This window comes from Triticum aestivum, chromosome 5B (assembly GCF_018294505.1).
Source record: "Triticum aestivum cultivar Chinese Spring chromosome 5B, IWGSC CS RefSeq v2.1, whole genome shotgun sequence".
In the NCBI taxonomy this organism is placed as follows: Eukaryota; Viridiplantae; Streptophyta; class Magnoliopsida; order Poales; family Poaceae; genus Triticum; species Triticum aestivum.
In genome coordinates, this window is record NC_057807.1 from 366,257,879 (window position 1) to 366,265,589 (window position 7,711).

Sequence of the window (7,711 nt, forward strand, 5' to 3'; positions counted from 1 at the left end):
GCAAAGTTCTATAATGAAAAATTCCCACTAGTATATGAAAGTGAAAAAATGAGAGACTCTCTATATGAAGAACATGGTGCTACTTTGAAGCACAAGTGAGGAAAAAGATAGTAACATTGTCCCCCTTTTTGGGGACTTTCTTTTTTGGCCTTTTTTTATTTGGCCTTTCTCTTTTTTATTAAGGGACAATGCTCTAATAATGATGATCATCACACTTCTATTTATTTACAACTCATGGATTACAACTCGATACTAGAACAAGATATGACTCTATATGAATGCCTCCGGCGATGTACCAGGTTATGCAATGAATCAAGAGTGACATGTATGAACGAATTATGAAGGTGGTTTTGCCACAAATATGATGTCAACTACATGATCATGCAAAAGCAATATGACAATGATGGAACGTGTCATAATAAACAGAACGGTGGAAAGTTGCATGGCAATATATCTCGGAATGGCTACGGAAATGCCATAATAGGTAGGTATGGTGGATGTTTTAAGGAAGATATAACGAGGTTTATGTGTGATAGAGCGTATCGTATCACGGGGTTTGGATGCACTGGCAAAGTTTGCACCAACTCTCAAGGTGAGAAAGGGCAATGCACGGTACCATAGAGGATAGCAATGATGGAAGGGTAAGAGTGCGTATAATCCATGGACTCACATTAGTCATAAAGAACTCATATACTTACTGCAAAAGTTTTATTAGCCCTAGAAGCAAAGTACTACTACACATGCTCCTAGGGGAAGGGTTGGTAGGAGTTAACCATCGCGCGATCCCGGCCTCCACTCATAAGGAAGGCAATCAAAAGAGCACCCCATGCTACAAATTTGTTACACAACTTTTACCATACGTGCATGCTACGGGACTTGCCAACTTCAACACAAGTAATTCTCAATTTCATAATTACTCAACTAGCATGACTCTAATATTACCACCTTTATATCTCAAAACAATTATCAAGCATCAAATTGATCATAGCATCCAATTCACTTCCTGTGATAGTTTTTATTATACCCAACTTGGATGCCCATCATTCTAGGACCAATTTTATAACCATAGCAAATACCATGCTGTTCTAAAAGACTCTCAAAATAGTATAAGTGAAGCATGAGAGATCAATAATTTCTACAAAATAAAACCACCGCCGTGCTCTAAAAAGATATAATTGAAGCACTAGAGCAAAAATTATCTAGCTCAAAAGATATAAGTGAAGCACATAGAGTATTCTAATAAATTCAGAATCATGTTGTATCTCTCCCAAAAGGTGTGTACAGCAAGGATGATTATGGCAAACTAAAAAGCAAAGACTCATTCATACAAGACGCTCCAAGCAAAACACATATCATGTGGTGAATAAAAATATAGCTCCAAGTAAAGTTACCGATAAACGAAGACGAAGGAGGGGATGCCTTCCAGGGCATCCCCAATCTTAGTATTTTGGTTGTCCTTGAATTAGCTTGGGGTGCCATGGGCATCCCCAAGCTTAGGTTCTTGCCACTCCTTATTATATAGTCCATCAAATATTTACCCAAAACTTGAAAACTTCACAACACACTAGTGCAGAACCGGGCTATAGCCCCGGTTCGTAAGGGCCTTTAGTGTCGATTCTGTAACCGGCACTAAAGGGTGGGGACTAAAGGTCCCCCCCCCTTGGTACTAGTTTGGCTTGAACCGTGGCTAAAGGGCCACCACATGGCTCGAGTCAGGTCCGGGTGAGGGGAGAGCTTTAGTACCAGTTGGTGTTACCAACCGGTACTAAAAAGTTTGGGGGGTTTTGGTTTTATTATTTATTTTTCCTTTAATTTTGTGTTTTCCATTTGATTCTTTTCCGTTTGCTGGTATCTTATATTACTACATATTGTACACGTTGTGCATATATATAAATAGAATTTCTTGTAGAACCGATTATATATAGGGAAAATGCATCCTACTATCGAGTGTAGCTACACCCATTTCTCATATAGTGTCATGCAGTAATATATACTCTACTTTATTATTTTTAGTATGTTAATATACTATATCCAAGATACTACAAAGCGAGTTATGTGAAAAATTGCATGTGAGCCCATGTTCTTATAATATTTGTGAAATATGTACATATTTATACGTAAAAAGGAGTATGCTCAAAATATACTACATACTACCTAAACATTCTTACATACTACATCCTACGCGTATATACTCTCCGATATGATAGATACTACCTGGAACATATGAAACAAAAGTGGAGTAACTACACCTGGTAGTAGGGAAAATTTGTCATATATATATATCATCGAATGTCTCACAACCGCACCATTATTCACACATACACATATATGTATATATATATATATATATATATGTGTGTGTGTGTGTGTGTGTGTGTGTGTGTGCAGTTTTTCCTACATGTAGCCTTCAGAGCGAGTGGCATTTGCCTTGGTGCCTTCGGAGCAGGATGACAATTGGGAGTAGTTCATTGGGGCGGTAGCGGGTAGCAGAATTCCCCTTTGGGACCTATGACCTCGTCGAGCAAAAATCCTGCTATTTCCTCTTGAAGTGCTCGTATGCGCTCCACTGGTAGGAGCGTCTCCCGCACCGATTTGAACTGTTAAGAAGGAGATCAATATGCATGTGTATTAGTTATGTGACTAGATATCGATAATGACGTAAAAATTGTGAATAGTGTTCTGTCAAACGTGCGTGCCCATAGCTGTCTATCAGTTTTGGTCCTTTCGGACATCATCATGCGAATGTTCTCAAAAACACAGTATGCACAATGATCTTTCCCCTGCGCCTGCTTCAGGGCCTTTACGAGAATAGAATTTAATCAAATAATAATTAATCAAGCATGATAATTAATGGTATTGAAACTAGAATTAAAGAGATGCATGGTAGGTCGCAGCTAGATAGTACTACTTAATTAATTCTACCTTGGGTCGAAACCAATGCAACCTTTCTCTCCATTCGCCTGGAACCTCTTTCGAATTCCTGAACTTTGCCCAAGCTCTGCCCGCCGGCAAAGAAAATGAATAAACGAGTTATTAAATAGTTGATATCAGGAAATGATGAACTAAAGAGGCCGACATATAGTTAATAATGAATGAAATTACCTGTCGACTATCCCCTTCACGGTTGTGTACTCTCTCTTCTCTTTAAGTAGTGAGTCCAGTACTTCAACTGTTCCTTCGTCAACTTTAATGATTAACAAGATCCAATGGAAATTGCATGCACACACGTTTGCATGTCTTAATTAAGCGGGCATGTGCATAACACTCATCAACTCCTCTAAACCCTATACACTTAATTATTAACATCTAGCTAGCTAGTAAGTAAAAACAGAATTGTAGTACAAGACAGTGTGACTCACGTGTAGTTGTAAGGAAGTAGTATATGTTCATTGGTATTGAGGCGCTTCAAGAACTCTAGCATGTTTTTCTCTACCTCTGCTTGATACCATGGATATGTCCATGTTTCTTCATTAATGGTATTTGGGTCAATGAACCCAATGCCATAGCGTCCAGCTTTTTTCATTTCATACATCTTCATCCTGCATAATATACTACAGAAAGAATATAGTGAGGATAATTACAGGTAATGATCGATCAATGAGCACTATAGCTAGCTTGAGACTTGAATTACAGAAAGAAATCACTGACAGACAATACAAATAGACGATGGATTTGTCGAGTGCATCTTGATGGAATAACTGAAATAGTTCTGAATACTCAATGGACAGAGCTAGCTTATGGAAGTAATACTCTTCCTTGACTTTCACCATGAGGCCCTCTCGATTGTTACTCTTGGTAATTTTCATGTACCAATCATGCAATTGATACATTCTCGTTGGGAGGTTCTTCACCTCCTCAGGCCTTACCAAAGGTTGGCTGCGGGCATATTTCCATTTTATCTCCTCCTCTTTAAGCTCAGGCATGGGCTCAATCTCGAGAAGTTGTCCAACAGTGATATCGAGCATTTCAGCGTTCCGTCTATGCTCGTCGGTTATTACCAGCTGACCGGTGCCGGTACTCTCATGTGTTGGTACAACAAGCGGGGGGATCGATTGCGCCGCCTGTTCTCCTAGCTAGGGAATGGTTTTCCCACATTTTTGGCCAGCTGCTTGGCTCGAGCTTGAGCTCAACCCCTTTTGTCATGCTCGATGTGCCTTCCTAATTTGGCGCTCATAGTCTGAGTCAACAGGCTTGGGAGCTGGTGGTCATGCCATACGAATAAAGTGGTCAATCTTCTCCTCGGGCACTTTCTCCCTTCGGCGGTGCCGGTTTTGGTGCGAAATGGGCCTCCACTTGGGCCTTCAATATGACTTCATTTTGCTCCTTGGTCATGTCGTAAGGCCTCTGTGGAAGAGGCGCGAGGCTTTTTGGACCATATTGAAATCGCTTGCCTCTGCATGTACCTCCTGTACTACCTTGACTTGTAGCACTACGCACCATAGCTGCGGCGGCTCTCTTCCGCGATTGCTGAGGCAGCGGAGACGGCTGACGCGGTGTCGGGCTTGGAGGAGGAGTGGCACGCGTTGGTGGACTTGGAGGAGGAGGAGTGGCCTCACGCGTTGGCTGATTTGAAGCGGGATGAGTGGCCTCATGCGTTGGCTGAGTTGAAGCAGGAGGAGTGGCCTCACGCGTTGGAGGAGCGTGAGTCATCTGCTCCTCGTCACCTCCTGGAATTTCAAGCTCTAGCTGACGCAGTGTCGGTGGCCTTGGAAAGATGATGCAATCCTTTCTCCATAGTATGATACGATGTATGGCCTCTCCCAGTGTGTGCTCCTCGTCACCTCCAGGAATGTCAAGCGCTAGCCCCGAATATAGGTCCACCACCACATCAACCACAACACGAGCATAGCCTTCTGGAATCGTTCGGCAATGGTAGGTTGCTCCGGAGGGGTTTGTATAAGCAATGTTGTCCGTCGCATTCACGGATATGTTCTTTATTTTGAAGTCTAGCTCACAGTTAGTGTTCTCCGTGATGTCATCCACAGGGTATCTATCCAGCAGTGCGTCACCCGGGGCGGAACCCACGCTGCTTCACGACATGGATGGGATGATGCTATCCCATGTTGGATCAGTCGCTAGTTGCGGCCGCTGCTGAGACCCCCTTTCTTGGCTAAGCGAGTCGATCTGCTCCTATTGCCTTTGCAATTTGAGTGCCAAGTCCGCATGCACTGATTCTAAGCCTTGAAGTCGTTCTGCTTCCGGCTTCCTCTGCTCGTCCTCCAGCTTCTTCTTCTTCTTCTCCTTCTCGCACGGCTTCTGTAGTCGGCGTTCCACTCAGAAAAGCCCTCATACCACGGAACAACGCCCTTGCCTCGTGTTCTTCCCGGGTGTTCAGGATTTCCCAGGGCGCGCATAAGCTCGTCATTCTCTCTGTTGGGCGTGAACACCCCCTTTCGAGCTTCTTCTATTGCTTCAACTAACTTTTCATCGGCTCCTTTAAGACATGCCTTCTTTGAAACCAAGCCTGTCTTCGGGTCCAACGCCCCCCCCCATGCGCATAGAACCAATTTCTGCACCTGGGGGGCCAGCTCAATGTAACTAGAGTGACCTGTGCAGCCAGCATCTCTTGTTCAGACTTATCCCACTTAGGCACTGCCACCGCACAGCCACCTGGCCCCAGCCTATGGATTTGCTCCTTTTTTGCGGCATTGGCCTTGTTTTTTCTGGACCGTTCCTTAGATAATTCTGATTCCTTGAATTTCACAAAATCATCCCAGTGTTCTCTTTGGTTCTCCAGTGTTCCCTTGAATTCTGGAGTCTTCTTTCCTGCTTTGACGTAGTCCTTCCATACAGTTTTCTTGTGGTTTTTGAATGCAATTGCCATCTTCCTAAGAGCAGCATCCTTGACTTTCTCCACATCTGCAGCTGTGAAATGATCTGGTAGGGTGAAATGTTCCATGAGATCTTCCCAAAGCGCTTTTTTTCTCTGTCATCGACAAAAGTAAGATCTGGACAGGGCTTTGATGGTTGTTTCCATTCTTGAAGGGAGATCGGGAGTTTTTCCTTCACAAGAACTCCGCACTGACGAACGAACTTGTTGGCAATGTTCTTAGGGGCTATTGGTTCGCCATTAGTTTTGATGGCATCGATGTTGTACTTTATGCCCTGCTTCAACTTTTTTCCCGGGCCTTGCACTCTGCCTGTAGAAGATTTGCTTGATCTGGAGGGCTGAAAAGAAGAAAGATCGATTCGTTAATATATCTTCAAATCATTTAAAACATGTGATGATCACCAGATGCCTGCTTATATAAATATACCTCGCGGTCTCTGTTTTATAAAGATCAACATTTTCTTTGCCATCATAATCATTAATTTCGTCGCCATCATAATCATTAATTTCGTCGCCATCATAATCCATGACTTCATCAATTCGGTCGTCGTGATCGAATATCATAAAATCACCCTCCCCGATATTGTTCAGATATTGGGAGTCGTCATCTTCTTCATTTTGATTATCTGGCACGCGAGGGGAGCGTATGATCTCGAACAGGGCCTCTTCTCCCTCTCTATCGGTATTGTCCGCCATAGCTTTTATTTAACAAATCCAGGAGAAATATAAAACAATTTAGTATTCAAATTACAATATGCATGCATGCAATCAATAAGAGGAAATCCTGAATCATAGTACATAATATGCATCGTCTCGAATAATATATAATCTCGAATATTATATATTGAATACATCACTAGCTAGCTAGCTAATAAAGATCGAATACTACAGAATAATCTAGGCCACTCGCGGTTCCTGAGGTTTGGGCGGTGGATATCCAAAGAGAAGGAACCATCATAGGATCATAGCTCCGGTCATCTCCCCAAAGACCCTGCCAGGTATTGGAGAACCTGATGTCCATAGCAGCCATGTATCGATGGACGTGCTCGTCATCCTCCCTAACACAGTGATGCACCACCTCCAGCAGGGTCGGCTCCCTCCGCACCAAAAGTGGCCCACGAGAACGCTGCCAAAGGAGCTCAGGGTCGACGACGGGGCCCGGGTTCCTCACCAAGCGGCGAGCCCCTGAAGGTAGCACCTCCCAGTGCCAGCCCGGTGGAGCCCAGTCTTGGACATGGGTCCTCTGAAGCAGGACGTCGACGCAAACGGGTCGACGGCGAGGATGCAGGCCGGGCATCATCGAGAACAAATACTATATGCCACAAAAGTAACATTTTTTAAATGAGTGGGTTGTGATTTCTTATATGCAAATTCTAAATTTGTATAACTAAAATTATAAGAAACTAAAAACTAACATTTCTATAACAATTTGAAATTAATCTAATTCATCTAGCTAAAACTAACATTTCTAAAATTTCTGACATTTCTAACATTTCTATATACAATTTGACATTAATCTCATCTAATTAATTAATTCATCTAAAACTTTGTATGAAAAACAGAAAAAACTAAAAACAGAAAACAGAAAAATTGTGTGTGTGTGCGCGCACGTGTAGTGTGTGTGTGTGTGCGCGCGCGTGTGGGCGTGTATTGTGTGTGTGTGTGCGCGCGTGCGCGTGCGGCCGGCGGCGGCGGCGGCGCGGTGGATTGGAGGGGGAGAGGCCGGGGAGGGGCTCACAGCGCGCGCGGGCGAGGTCGAGGCGACGGCGACGGCGCGACAGAGACGGCGACGACGGGGACGACGACGACGCGGGATGGGGGCGGCGATGGTGACGGCGATGGCGCGGGATGGCGACGGTGCGGGACGGGGGCGGCGACGGG